Source organism: Sciurus carolinensis, chromosome 9, assembly GCF_902686445.1.
Source record: "Sciurus carolinensis chromosome 9, mSciCar1.2, whole genome shotgun sequence".
NCBI lineage: Eukaryota > Metazoa > Chordata > Mammalia > Rodentia > Sciuridae > Sciurus > Sciurus carolinensis.
The window spans coordinates 72,835,813-72,851,132 of NC_062221.1; the positions used below are offsets into that span (position 1 = coordinate 72,835,813).

Consider the following 15,320-nt stretch of genomic DNA (forward strand, 5'->3'; position numbering starts at 1 on the left):
TATTCCCTTTCTTATACTTTCATGTATTTTTATAACAAGCACAGTTTATGTACAAAGAATGGTTATTTATCTAAAAATCTGTGTGGCCAATTGCCTTGGGGGGTGAAGAGGAGTCAGAAACATACCCTGCCTGCAGGACCTGAGAGTCACTAGGGAGACTGGAAGATACAGCAGCCTGTGACTTATAGTTGAATGTAGCCAGGGTTGTAAAAGACAGAATGCTCGGAAAGAGACTAATTGATTTCACAGATGGTACTGGACAAATCTGGAAGAACACTGTTAAAAGAGAAGGCATTTAATTTGAACCTTGAAGGCTGGGGAGAAAAATCAACAAGTGAAAAGTTGTGGATAAGAGAAATTCAGGATAAGGTAGCAGAGTGAGCAAAATAAAGAGTCATTAAAAGCCCAGGTTGTATTCAAAACAATGGAATTGACTCAGCTTGGGCTGTGAAAGTTTAGACTATATTACAGTTTTAAATTTTTAATTTAATTTTTATTTTTGGTACAGGGATGGAACCCAGGGGCACTTTACCACTGAGCTATATCCGGAAATCTGGATATTCCCAGTCTTATTTATTTATTTAATTTAATTTTAGTCTCCTGAAGATCCTCCTGCCTCAGCCTGTTTGACTGTATTACAGTTGCACAGGACAGATACTCCAGGTATGTAAGGGTGGGATTGGGTAATAGGTAACCAACGCATTAAAAGAGCAGTAATGTGAAAATGCAGAGGAGGGGAAAGTTTCCAGAAACATTTTTGAGGTACATACAGGTGGCCCACGTGGAAGATGAAAATTTTCAGGGCCTGACAACAGAGGTGTTGGGGAATATTCGAATCTGGAATGGGAAGAGCCCAATATATTACAGAATATAGAAGGAGCAGTGGGAATAACAGGCTAAGAGCCTGGAGGAATTCAGAGGTAAAATAAAAGCTTCACAGAAATCAGAAAAGCAAATTCTTAAACTTGGACCACAGAATCAAAGATCTGGTTCTGAACTCTGAAGGGACCAGTGGCAGAGTAAGAACCCAGAAGCCTTCCTAACTGGAGCAGCCCCCAAGGCGGTGGCTTCTAGAGGTCCTAAATGATAAAGGATCTGGCCGGGTGGAATGTGAGCTCTGGAAACTGTCCAGGAGGAAATCTCGGACATAATTCATGCACCTGGGAAACATCCTCCATCCCCTACCCTTCCCCTCCTGTTCTGGGGATTGAACCCAGGGGCGCTCTACATTGAACTACATCCCCAGCGGGTTTTATTTGAGACGGGGTCTTGTAAAATTGTGTTGATCGACTATGAAATTGTGACCCTACTGCCTCAGCCTCCCAAGTAACTGGGATTACAGGTCTTTGTCAAGACTAGCTTGGAAACCAGTGTTGTTGCTTTGTTTGTAGTGCTGTGGATTGAACCCTGGGCCTTGTGTGTACAAGGCAAACTCTCTACCTCTAAGTTACATCGCCTGCCTAAAAAAACTGGTATTTTTTTGCTCACTGCCATGAGGAGAACCTTGGCCATACTTCTTCATGTTTCCCTTCTCAGTATATCCTTTTCTGTAAAAAAAAAAAAAAAACCTTTGAGTAGCAGTGTGTAAAAACATCTAAGAATATGGCTATAGTGTGGTGGAAGTCTAGCGGCCTTAACTTGGTTTCTCCCCCCCCACCCCCCTACCGCCCCTTCCCCAGTCAGTCATAAAAATGCAGTATTTCCCAATCATCATACATAAGTCTGAGATTGTAAAATAAAATAAAGGAGAATATAGAATCAAAATGGATCCCCAGGACCCTTTTCAACTCTCTCACTCTGACGTCTCTTTAAGGATCCTAACTAAACACAATCTCACACACAGTTTTAAGGGGTGGACAATGACTTGGGTGTGAATCTCCTTTCTACACCACAGGAAAAAGTAACGTTCTTGCCTTTCTGTTTATAAAATAGAATCCGGAAACCTCAGAACGTGTGTGTATGTCACATACACGAACGCCACACACACACACACACACACACACACACACACAGTACTTAAACTTCTGTGTTTATATATAATTTATATATCTACGTATATACACTTGTGTATATATATTTAATTCACATATTTATTCACATATATAAACTTGTATCTATATATATTTAATTCATATACATACTCGTGTGTGCGTGCGCGCGTATACACATACACACAAAACCAAAATACGAATGGGCAACTCCACTGCAGAAATAAAAATGAATATTTGCGCGGGATCCCTCCAGTCTCGCTACTGGGGCACCTGTGGGACCCGAGTTGGAGGCACCACGGCCCCGGGCCAGCTTCTGGGCAGCGGTTGGCGCGAGGCCCGGGCAGGGGCGCGGAACGGAAGGCGCCCACCGAGAGGTGCATCGTGCGAGGCGGCTGTAGGCGGGGCTGCCCCCGGGGACGCGGCGGCGGAGTCCGGAGAAAGGCTCCGGGAGTCGGGAGTAACTCTGGCGGCTGAGCCCTGCGCGGAGTGGGGACGCGGCGCGCGGGGCGGCGCCAGGGAGCACGGGCGGCGCGGCCCAGCCCGGCCCGGCCAGGGGCGGCCCCGCAGGGCAGCGCGCGCCGCGCACTCCGCAGAGGCCGGCGTCGCGGTCCCGCCGCCTCCACGCCGGCTCCCGGCGGGGCGATGGGCGCAGGTTCCTGTCCGCCCTGTACCTCCGGGTCCCTCCGAGCGCCGCGAACCCACGAGAGACCGGGAACCTCGGGCGGCCCGCGGACAACGCGCTTGGCGCTCCTTGGCGGTCCGAGACCCGGTGAGGTGAGCACAGGGCCCTTGAGGATCCCATATTCGGGATTTTGTAGGACCTCTCGGTGGACACTCTAATTTCACAAAACGTCAAACAATTATAAAGTAAAAAGTGGGAAGTGGGGAGGGGCTTCGTCTCCTCTCTACAATCGGGGCAATTTCTTTGGAGACAGTTCAGAAAGTTTCTTAGAAATTTGAGGAGAGCACGGGGTCGCTCATCAGGGATGCGAGGGGCCACTTCGGAAGGAGGGGAGAAAGCTGGAATTCGGTGTGAAGAGGGTTTTGGCTGGTCTGATTTGTTGAATAGGCGACAGACAACATACGAGATCCAGGAACACTTTCCCACCACCCCTCAAGATTTCCCAGCGCCTCCTCGCAGAGCGTATCCCCACATCTACCTTGTAGGGGCGCGTTCACCTCCCGGGGGGGGGGGCAGAATGGCACGCATTTGAGTCCCTCCACGAGGACTGTGAAGTCTGAAAAGAGAAAATTTTATTGCACTGTGGGCTGTCGAGCTGCCTTGCTTCTGGGCAGAGGAGACGTCAGGACACAGCCGAATCCTTGTACTCGGATAAGCAGCCTTTCCAAGTTAGCTCTTTTAGAAACTGGAGGCTTCTTGTTAGAACTCCCGGTGTACACGGCTACTGCAGAATAGGATTTTTTTTTAAAAAATTGAGTTTTGTTCTTAATATTTCAGGATAGAAATCTGGGGAGAGAAGTCATGGCGTGGCTACTCTTACCCTTTGTTGGTTTTCTAGGTACAAGCATGCATGAGTAATAGGCAAATTATGCTCTAACATATAATAAAATATCTTTCCTAGTGTAGTCTTTAAACAAGGATATAGTGGATAACATTACATTTTTGCATCCCTTGATGAAAGGGAAAGATTTTCAAATAAGGGTTAAAAACTGGGGGAAAAAAAAGTTATGTAGTAGGCAGCAAGGCCTGCAAAGAAAAATTCATTTTTCTCTACCAATGGCTAACTTCTGTCCAAGGAGTCTCCTAGCAGTCTGGACAGCAGTCGCTTGTAAAAACAGTAGATTCTTTCATTGTAGGTAGAGCAAATGGGCGTGCAGGTAAGTGACTAAGAAAGCTCCTATGTACCGGTTAAGGCAATTTGACTATGGAGAATCAAGTGCTTGGATAAGCTTTGCTTGAATTAGGGATCTCTAAGGAGGGAGTGGAAGTGGCTCCCTGGTCCCCATTTTGCCAGCTTAATTGCACTTCAGGGCCACCACAGTCTCTGGGGTCTTCCCTTTGTTTCCCCTTCTCTTACTTCCAGCTTTTAGCTTCTCCCTATTCCCCAGTAGGGTCTAGAGTTGGCCCCATCAGAGGCAGAAAAATGGCGGACTGGAGATAGAGAACCTCAAGCCTAGAGAAGGCAGAAACAAGACACAGGAGAGACCCATGGAAGGTTGGGATTAAGCAACTCCCAACCTGGAAGGCTCTCCAGAGAGGGAAAGAGTAATGATTGAAGGAAAGAGAGTCTGGAAAGAAGAAAATGCACTCAATAGTTTGTTTCCTGTTGAAGGTTCCAATATTCACTTCTTTTTTTTCCTGTTTGGCCATAAGGGCCAATATTTACTTCCTTTTTTTTTCCTTTTTGACCTTTTCAGATGGGGTTGGAAGAAGATGAGGCCTTCTCTGAGAAAAACCCCCTCTCTCCACAAATTCACATTTTATTCCTTCCCTTGTACATTTTCAGTCATTTAGGGCCCTAGAGAGGGGAAAGAAGGACCAGGCTCTGTTATGCCATAGAAATGATGAAACATAGGCAGTGAAGTTTGCTTTGAGAGTTAAAATTGATGTTCCACATTCAGTAAAAATTCAGTCTGTATTTTACAGAAAGGGTTGAGAACCAAAACTTTCATGTTTTCGTTGCTGATGGATTTGCTTGATAAAGGATACAAAGCCCTATCCTTTTTCCTTCAAGGTTTTGTTATGAAAAATTTCAGATATACAGAAAAGTTACCTACCTCTCTTTTTATAAATTTATAATTATCTTACAACATAAACTTGTTAATAAAACTTAGTTTAGACTCCAAAAATAGGTGATACGGCCTTGGATAGAGTTTGAATCAGAAGGTGATTAAGAAATAGATTTATGAAGGATATTAACATTTTGAGGGAAAAAAATGGATCTTATTCTTCTGATGCTTCCACAAAAAAATCTTGGGCAAATCTCTTAAGTGCCTGGTTTTTTGTTTTTTGTTTTATTTCCCTTAAAATATCTGTTGAGGGCTGGGGTTTTGGCTCAGTGGTAGAGTGCTTGCCTAGCACGCGTGAGGCCTTGGGTTCCATCCTTAGCACCACATAAAAAAGAAATAAAGGTATTGTGTCCACCTACAACTAAAAAATATATTATATTAAAAAAATATCATTTGAAGCCAGACATGGTGGCGCACACCTGTAATTCCAGCTATTTGGGAAGTGCAGGTAGGAGAATCATGTGTTCAAGGCCAGCCTGGGTAATTTAGTGAGACCATATCTCAAAATAAAATAAGAAGGGTTGGGGCTGGAGAGGTAGCTCAGTGGTAGAACATCTGGGGTTCAATCCCCAGGACTGGAAAAAAAAATGTTGGATTATATCACTCTGCTTGTAACACTCTCCCACTTCAAATAAAATCCAGCTCTCCAGGGCTGGCCAAGACCCTGTGTGATTTGGCCTCACTGTACCATGTCCTCTCACTCACTGTCCTCCTTGTTGGTCACAGTGTCTGAACACTCTTGCCTCAGACACTTCACTGCTTCATCTCTCAACTCTTTCAGGTCTTTTCAAAATGTGACTTCCTCAGTGAGCCTTCCTTGGCCACCTGATCTAAACCAGTCCTTTGTCGCTCTCTTCTGACGCTGCTTTTACTTTTTCACAGCACTTATTACTACCTGATATTATATATTTGTTTCCTTGTTAATTGAGCATATCCCCTATTTGAATGTGAACTCCATAAAGACAAAAGAATTTTTAATTTTGTTTATGGTTGTGCCCCTATGTAGCATATTATAAATAATAAATATGATTGAATTCATTAAATAATTAAATGACACAAACAAGGAGTTGTCTCCCATAAGGACTATGAAACCCTTGATAAAATACTAGAAGTTCTTTTAGGTGACCTAGTTAATCAATATTTTATAGGTAAATGATCCTGGAGATCAGTGGCCTCTTTTATCCTCACAGCGCTTCTAAGCCGAATCCTGTGCTAGAAGCTGGGTCATTTTTAACAACACATTCCAAACAAGATATAACAAATTTCAATCCCAGAAATTTCCCTCGTGCCCCCTCTGCCATCTAGAAGTAACCTTTGTTCCGGTTTCTTTAAATAGAATTTTGCTGCTTCCTAAACTTCATAAAATGCAATTCCACAGTATGGACTCTTATGTCTACTTTCTTTGGCTTGCATAATATTTGTAAGATTCATCCATGTTGTTAAGTATTTTAGTAGTTTTTTTTTTCTTTTTATATCAAGATACCATTCATTGTCTGAATATCTACCTTGTGTTTATTTGTGCTCTTATTGATGGACACTTGGGTTGTTTACTATTTGGGCCTATTTTGAATAAAACTGCCATGAACATCTGTCTAAAGTCTTCCTCATTTTGAATCCTAAATACTTTATTTGAACATCTTCCTTGTGCCCCCAAGATGAGAGAAGAATGGCAAGTTGACAGGGCTGTGACTGATGTGGCAGCCTGCCTGCAGCCCAACCATGGCCTCCCTAGACAGCCCCATTGGGAGCTGACTGACCTCCATTCTAGAGAACAGCAATTGGAAAATGAGAGCTTATGCAAACGCGGGGAGCCTTCAGGTGCATATGAAATGTTCCTAGGTCCTTAGAAGAGGTAGTATAGAAGCCTCCTGCCATTGCTGTGGTATTTCCCTCCTCTCTCAGCTTCCCCATCCCACTACAAGTTGGCTCTAATCAGCCTCTGAGCATTATGCTACCGAGGTATTTAAACATTTATAAGCAAGAGACTTATTCAGAACCTGATAAAATATTTATGTGTTTCCATGGGGCATTGGTTTACATGTAGATTTCTCAAGGCGTTTTTCTGAGACGCTTGTCCATAAACATGAGGTTCCCAGAGACAGATGATACAGCCTGAGAACATCCATGTTATTGAAACCCTTCCTTGCAAAGCACCCTGCTTTCTGGGGATGGGGAGAATGAGCACACAGAAAAAAAGAGCATTAATAGTGTCTGGATCAAGCAATGTACTATTAAAATGAGTTGACAAAAGAAGGACTTGTTAATGTAGTACCCTCAAAGGTGCAAATCCAGAGGGGATAGTGAAAATGAGGAAGAATTAATTAAGGTGGAATGCCTCATCCAAATGGGAGAATGGAGGAGTCAGCCTTGTAAAAGGCCCAGTTCCTTGACATTGACGTGGAAAAAGCCTATACAAAACAGCTATGCAGAGTGCTGTAATTAAGTTATTACATCCTGCCGTGAGAGACTGGGGCCAGGTGGAGGCTGGCCAGGGATTCCTAGGTGGAGAACTGCTCCAGAAGTAGACATTTTCCTCCCTGGAAAAAGTTGCATTTGTGTTGGGTTCTGAAGGAAGTGTGCCTCTTTGCTGGTTGTGGTATAGAAGGGCACTTGCAGAGGACAGCATAACTTCAGCAGATATTGAATCAGGGCCAAAGTACCAGTGTGGTTTGAATAAGGTGAGAAGGGGAAGGTCAGAGTAGGGCTGTAATAAGAAAGAAAGCCAGAGAGCCAAAGGCACCTTATGGATGACTCAGAAGTATGGACCTGCTTGTCCTAGGGGAGCCATGTAAATTTTGACCAAAGATTGGGTCAGATTTTGAGCCCTTGTTAGGAGGTACATCCAGCCTAGACCAAGGCCTTGAGGTATGTTTGTGTTCAGAATATTTTCCAGAATATTTTGCTCTGTGCTGTCTAGTCTAGAGACTTTGTGCAGTCTAGTCTATGGGAGGTAAGCAAAATGAGTTTATATTCATTCAGTATAGTTTCCAGGACTGACCAGACTGACCAGGTTGGTGATCTCACCAACCACCTTCCTGCCCTGAAACAAACATACTCAGAATGCTCGGAGTCACACAGAATCCATATGCTGCATGCCATACCCTCCAGTGTCCTTCATGACCCCTTTACCTCAGTGGGGAGAGTTGAGGTCTGAGTGCCCCTTTATCACTTGAACCCAAATCTGTGTCAGTATACTTCAGATTTGGGTTGCCAGGTAGCAGAAGATTAAACAAGGAGGTTGGCAGACAGTCCCTACAAAACCCAGACCTGCTTTGACTAGCCACTGGGCTGGGACTAGAGAGGCAACTGGCAGTGGAAGGCTGAGGTCATGAACTTTGATAGACAAGGGCTGCCAGTCACCTTCCATGTGTGTTCACCCTTGAGGCTGCCAGTTCCTATTCAAAAGTACTCGCATTTTTTCATAAACCAGGATATTTATTTATTTAGTTAGTTAGTTATTTAGGTACCAGGGATTGAGCCCATGGGTGCTCAACCACTGAGCCACCTCCTTAACCCTTTTTCTAAAAAAAAAAAAAAAAAAAAATAATTATTTTGAGACAGGGTCTTGCTATTGCTTAGGGTCTTGTAAGTTGCTAAAGCTGGCCTTGAACTTGGAATCCTTCTGTCTCAGCCTCCTGAGCTGCTGGGATTATAGGCGTGCTCCACTACATCTAGCCAGGATGTTTATTTTTAACCAGAAAATAAGCATCTATACTGATGCTTATGACCAGGAAGAGATAATTCCCCAAGTAATGGTCTTGGGCAAGTCAGTCTTAGTGCTGCAGTGAGTAGCTTGTGTGTAAGTCTGTCATTTCAGCATTCCTGGGGCATTGTTCCAGGAGCACCGCAAATCCCTGAATCTGCAGATGCTTAAGTGCCCTCACATAAAATGGTGTAGTATTTGCATATAGCATACACATATCCGCTCATATACTTTGAAACATCTCAGATTACTTATAATATCTATACAATATAAATTTTATGTAAATAGTCATTATACTATTGTTGTTCAGGAATAATGACAAGAAAACAAGTCTGTTCAGCACAGTTTTTCTTTCCTCTGTATTTTTAGTCTGTAGTTGGTTGAACCCACAGATTAGAATCTGCAGAGATGACTGGATATAGATTAGCTATAAAGCTGTGGGGTTCTGATGGGGAGAAGGAATTTCTGGTGGCCAGGGCAGAAAATGGCATGGGAAGGCCTCATGGAGAAGCTGCATAATTTCCCCAGAGTCTCGCTGGTTGGAATTGCTCTCTTGCTACCTTGGGTAGTATGGATTCCAGAGTTCCTTTGGGAACACCCAGGAAAAGTTTGCTCTGGTCTTCCCACTACCATCTGCCCCTGCTGGAAAATCAGACCCATCAGTGGGCACTGCCAGCACTAATCCTGATTTTCCAAGGGTAACTGGGAAGACCTTGAGAGAGAAGGCAGAAGAATATGAACTAGTGAAATGCGAAGACCATGACACCTTCAGTCTGGGCTGAAGGTGTGCTAAGGAACTGAAAGTGCTGGTCTGGCAAGACCCCAGGTCAACAAAACTTTTCTTGGCCCTAATCTTGAATATTCCTTATTCTCTTTGTGAAGTGGCATCTGTCACTGCTAGGGCCACAGTAGCTCTACTATTTCCTCTGAAGTGATGAGGAGGGTGCATGCTTTGCTCTGTGCCTTTTCTGAACAGGCATTTTGATGGTTCTGTGATTGTGCCTGAGTCTGTGATGGCTGCCAGATGCTTTTGGATGCTGTAGGATAAACCCAGAAGATCACAGTAAAGAGGGAGAGGGAAGCTAATAGCAGAGACGGAAGGGGAAAAGAATAGTGGCCTGCTAGAGTTGTAGTTATCCAATTATCTGCAAGTGAGAAACTGGAATGAAAGAAGATCAAATAACCACTCATGGGAAACTTCACGTGCAAATATTGCTGACTTCCAAAGCAGCCGTGAGGAGAAAGGAAGTGGGGAGACACAAAGGCTGCTGTCGCAGTCATTCTGAGGAATATTAATACAGGCTCGATACACAGAAACACACAACCATATCACAGCAGTACAAGTCCCAGCACCAACGCTCCATCCAGACCCCTCTTCACTCTTCCATTCTTAAATTCTTTCATACTATTAGCTACGTATGTGAGACATTCATCTATACTTGCAAAAAGGAAAAAAACCCACAAAAGCAGGCTACTTAAAAGGGTAAACTATTCCAAAATATTAGTGGTAAGCTTGTTCATGATTATTTTTCTTTTTCTCAGCTATCTGTGCTTTCCATATTTGCTATAATAAGCATGGATTTCTATGATAACTAGGGAAAACTTATTAAGAGGTTAAGTAGGGAGCTAGAATAAGGGGTATGGGGAGGGGAGAGTAGGATTGCAGAAAATAAAAAAAAAAATAGGAAGATGAGTGAATAATTTAAAAGTTATGTCTTCACAGACTGCTAACTTTTGCATATTTTTCTTTATTTTTTAATGTTCTATGTCTGTTGTCCCCCAGAAGATTTGAAAGTGCCTCTTATTATGAAACCAAATTGCAAAAACTGAACAAAGTATCACACCTCCATTACCATTGCCTTGGCCAATGCCATTTGTGGGTGACAGTTGGAAAGCCCACAGGTGGCTTCTAGTGGTGCTCAAAGTATCTTCCACTGAAGTGCTAACACCGACCACTTCAAACCTAACCAGCAGCAGCTCTCCCACAGTTTCATATTTATTCCTGTGGAGGCCAGGCCAGCTTTGTGCTCCTTGTCTCTGAAGTATGGAATAGAAACCAACAAAGGCTGTCAGTAGTTGGGAGTAGTGGGATTTTCTCTAACAAAAGCCTGTGCTATTCTCGTCCACACCTTTGCTGGCTGCTCTCTGGCTCAGGCAGCCCTTTGGGATGCTCTGTGGCTGATGCTTTGGAGAAGCAGATAGATATTGTTTTCATTTCATAACCACTGACTTTTTCCAGGGACACTGTCAATTTTGTACTTTAATTGGCTTCTGTTGAATGTCACAGGTGAGTCCTCTCTCCAGGACCAGAAGTTGTTGTCTTTGTCCACTAGGATCAATTAAAACCAAATGCCAGAGACCCACATACTGCACTGAACTCTGGGGCCTGGCATTACTTGCAATTATAAAGTCTCAAAAAGTCCTTTTAAACTTTTAATTTTACTGCATTTTTAAATTATTTAAGTAATGCACACCCATTTAACAAGTCTAGTAAGAAAGCAGTATATAAGAAAAATTTTCTAAATCTTTACCTTCTCTCCCTATCCCCATGTTTCTGAGAAAAACGCTGTCAGAGGTTCATTGTGAATTCCTTCCTTCACTCCTTTCTATATTCAAACAAGCAAATGTAGAATTATTTTCTATTTTGTGTGTAAATGGGATCATATACTACTAGTTAATCTGTTTTATTTATTATATTATGTACACTATTCTAGATTAAAACATAACAAATCCAATGTATTGTTTTTAACAGCTTCTAGTACTTCATTATAGAAAGTTTCATAGTTTTTCCCATTACTTCCCCATTGATAAATATTCATGTTTTCCTTTTGCCTTTTTTTTAACACAGCAAATTATTCCACAGTAAACATTTTCCATTTATCCATACACTTTGGGATTTTGTTGTTGTTTTTCAGTGCTGAGGATTGAATCCAGGCCTTACACATACTAGGCAACCACTGTACCACTAAGTAACATCTCCAGCCCCCTGTACACTTTGTTTTTTATTTCCATGGGAGAGATTCCCAAACTGGCATTTCTGGGCCAATTTTAATCCTCACCATAGGTCTCCTATACAGCAGTTGTTTCTCTCTGTCATTTTGTCTTTCTCCTCCTCTCCTGCGGTCTTTCTGCAGGAGGGTCTGTGTGCATAGGCAGCAGAGCCTGCAGAGAGAGCTCCTCTGTGCCAAGTGTGGATTATATCAGCCCAGTGGGAATGGGGCCTGCAGTATCTTGCTTGCATTGTGTCTCACTTGCTTTTGGTTGGCCAGACTGTTCACAATTCCCCTTGCTCATTTATTCCATGCTGTGGAATTATACATGGTCTTCATCTGTGGCAACCGCATCTGAGGGGTAGCGTGTTGGGGAGGGATGTGCTTCCAGAGAGAACAGGCTCAGTTACAACATTTTCTCATGGAGCCGTGTCTGGTGTGTGGTTTTTGTCATGCCCTTTCTTTAACAGTTGGATTGAGGAAGGTCATTGGATTCCCGTCTCAACATACTCCCTCCATTTGAGGATTTGGGATTTGTGAAGTTTTATAAGCATATAGTTAATCAACTGTAACTGATTATTTGACATGAGGATAATTAGTTAAGATGGTAGGGGTCTTGGAGCTTAAGAATCAGTGCCAAGCAAGCAACAGATGTGAACCTTTTAAACAAATGATTTTAAACAACTTGGCAGTAGAAATGAGTGTCCCAGGAGTCCTTGGCTTTCATTTTTAGTTTTGCTCTTCTTGGACTGTAAAACTTTAGACTAGTCCACCAGACTAAAGAGGAGTGGGACTCACTCACCACATCAGAGCTGGAGGAAATATCAGAAAAGCATTAAGGGAAACTGGTGAGTACAAACAAGTGAAATACAGTTACTGACAAATAGTAACAAGTAGATATGATTTTAAAATCCTTCGTGAAGATGGTGGCATGATGAGTGGATCTCTGAGCTAATAGATACTTTATGGAAATCTGTGATCTCTAATCCGTATCCAAAACCCCAGGGTGAGTTTTGTTTAGAATGCAAATATTAGCTAAGCAGGGGGAAAGAAATTATCAAGTTCTGTTAGCACATAGTTTGCTATTGGCTTATACATGCTGCAGCTTTTGCTTAGTAGCATTGGAATGGATATCAAAGCAAGAGAATGTCAGAGAAACACAGAAGTTATTGCAATTAATTTCTGAGCATAAGAATTTAATTTGCACATGTATATATCTGCAGAGTAAGCATCACCCTTTGTGTTAATATATACTTTGTTATGAACTTCAATTTTCAAATATGTAGTAATAAAGACAATAAGACTAGTTCCTATAATAGATCTGTCTTTCATAACTTAGGGATTCTATATGTATCTTAATTGATTTCATAGTTAAAAGTAAGGATAGTTGCATCTTATACAGTTTGAACTGCCATTTGTATTTTTAGAGTAAAATGAAAAAAGATATTTCAAGACATTGGGCATCTGGTTCTTGCAATGACAGATTAGCTGGTAGTAGACTTACTTCCATGGAGAAAAGCTGGACTTAAAGCAGTTATTTGAAGGTGTAGAAGACATACTAAGGCATCTAGGAATTGAGAACTCAGAACTCAGAAAGAAGAGAAACACATTGAGTGCCCCACATTCTAGACTGCTTTTCTCCTTGAGACATTTACCATTTATTAAGTAGCACGTGAGGAGAAGCTAAGAATCCAAATAATAAGCAGCTGCTTAAGAGTCAGAGAAACTGAGCAGAATATTCTGCAATCTGGTAGGACTGAGGAGAAAAAAAAATAGTTGGAATTCAAGCATACCAAATGAGCTAGGACATGAGAGACCACGATCATGGGAAGAACAGAGGCATAGCAGTCAGAGAAATTTTTCTTCTAAGTCATTCACTGATTTATAAGTCACATAGACCATGAGGTAAAAATCCAAACAGGTGCTAAAAAGATGAAAGCTAACCAGAGTTCCTTGAAGTCTTATTGTACTGGGAAGATAAAAATTGGAGTGTGGGACCTACCAGGATGGAGGGACCTGAAAAATATCCTGAAGGATTATGCCTAAGCAGTTAGGAGAAATCAAAAATAGATGTAGTTTTACACAATATTGAAATCCAATTCCCAGTCAGCTTAGTCACTGATTATATTAAGGTAATCTGTTTTTATTTTGATAACCTAGCAGAAGCCTTCTCCATATTCTTTGGAGAAAAGAAAATGGTCCAGATTCTCTATATTCTTCATACATGGTTTATGATTTAAGTGAAACAAAACAAAACAAAAATTGGCATACCAAAATACAGTTTCCTGAAGATGATAAAAGAGGGAGAACTCAGACTCTCTGAGCTGAGAAAACAATTTGAAGTCTAGGGAGGAAGGCTACTAGAACTCATAGGACAGAGTACTAGAGAAGAGAAAACCACAGAGAAAATTCCAGAGATTTTCACAGGGCACACCTCGAGTTTAAAAGTGATTACTGATCAGTACCTGCATGTGAGAATATTACCTGGGGATGGAGAAAGGACCATGCAGAAGGATTAGAGGAAGAAATACTCATTGCTCACACAGGTCTGGGAAGAGCACCTGTCCCCACCAGCCAGACTGGAATGCTCAAACTTCACCAAGTGTTTGGTAGCATGCTCTGAAAGGGCCCTTCCTTACAAGCAGGGAATACTAAACCCAGATTAAGCAGTGCTCTGATCCTGCCTACCAAATCTTAAAAGAAAAACAATCTGAAAGGACCAAGTTGTTTCCAGTTGTTCCCAAGGCAAATTGTTAACTGCATCTTAGAACAAAGCTCAAGAATATTTTGAGGTATTTAGGGTAGCAATATTAGTACCAGATGAAGCATATTGCAGAGCAAAGAATAAACCAGGGAAAATCATTTTTAAAAATGAGAGTCAATTCTTCAGAAAAATATAATACTAAACATTTATGCCTCTAATAACAAAACTTCAAAATATTCAAAATAGTTTCAAGAAGAAAAAGAATAATCCATAAATGTAACTCAAATTTTTATTAGTTTTCTCTCAGTAATTGATACAAAAAAGAAGACAAAAATAATTAAGGATACATAAGGTAACAATACAATGAACCAACTTGACTTTGTTGATCTTTACAGGACACTCCACACAATGACAGGAAAATACACATTCTTTTCAAGAACACATGGAACATTTATCAAGGTAGACCATATTCGGGGCCGTCAAACAAGACTTGATAAATTTAAAGGGATTCAAGTCATGCAAAATATGTTCTTGGCCACAGTGAAATTAAATCAATAACAGAAATCTTCAAATATTTGGTAATAACATCCTTCAGAATAACTTATGAATCAGAGAAGAAATCAAAAGGGAAATAAGAAATCAGTTTGGATTGAGTGAAAGTGAAAAGTCACATATCAACAACAGTACTTAGGTGGAAATTTACAGCATTAAAGTCTTAAATCAATATCTTCAGCTTTCATTTTAAGTAAATAAATGCAAATGAGACTCAAAGTAAGAAGAAGAAATAATATCAAAGCAGAAATCAATAAAATAAATTTATAAAGTATAGAAAATCAGTGACAGCAAATGCTGACTCATTGAAACAAATCAATAAAATTGATAAACCTATAGACAGACTGATCAGGGAAAAAGAGCATATACAATTTGCCAATATCAGGAATGAGAGAAGTGACATTACTACAAATTCTATATATATTAAAGGATAATAAGAGAATATCATAAATGCTTTGTTCCTATAATTTCATCTTCTTTGAGGAAATGGGCAAATTTTTTGAAAAACAAAAACTACCAAAGTTCATTCAGGAAATATTAGAGAATGTGAAAGTCTAATCTATTAGACACAAAGTCTCAATGAACTAGGGAATCTATGCAGAATCTGTAGCCAACATCATATTTAATGG

The 15,320-nt window shown here is 41.3% G+C and overlaps 1 protein-coding gene across 1 annotated transcript in view; it reads left to right on the forward strand.

Annotated features, from left to right (window-relative positions):
• The first annotated feature begins 2,569 nt into the window (after positions 1-2,569).
• Gpr156 (G protein-coupled receptor 156) overlaps positions 2,570-15,320 on the forward strand; it is an 86,113-nt gene continuing 73,362 nt past the window's right edge. Inside the window, 1 exon segment of the mRNA XM_047564478.1 lies at positions 2,570-2,765. The gene's annotated coding sequence lies outside the window, so the exon portion shown is untranslated.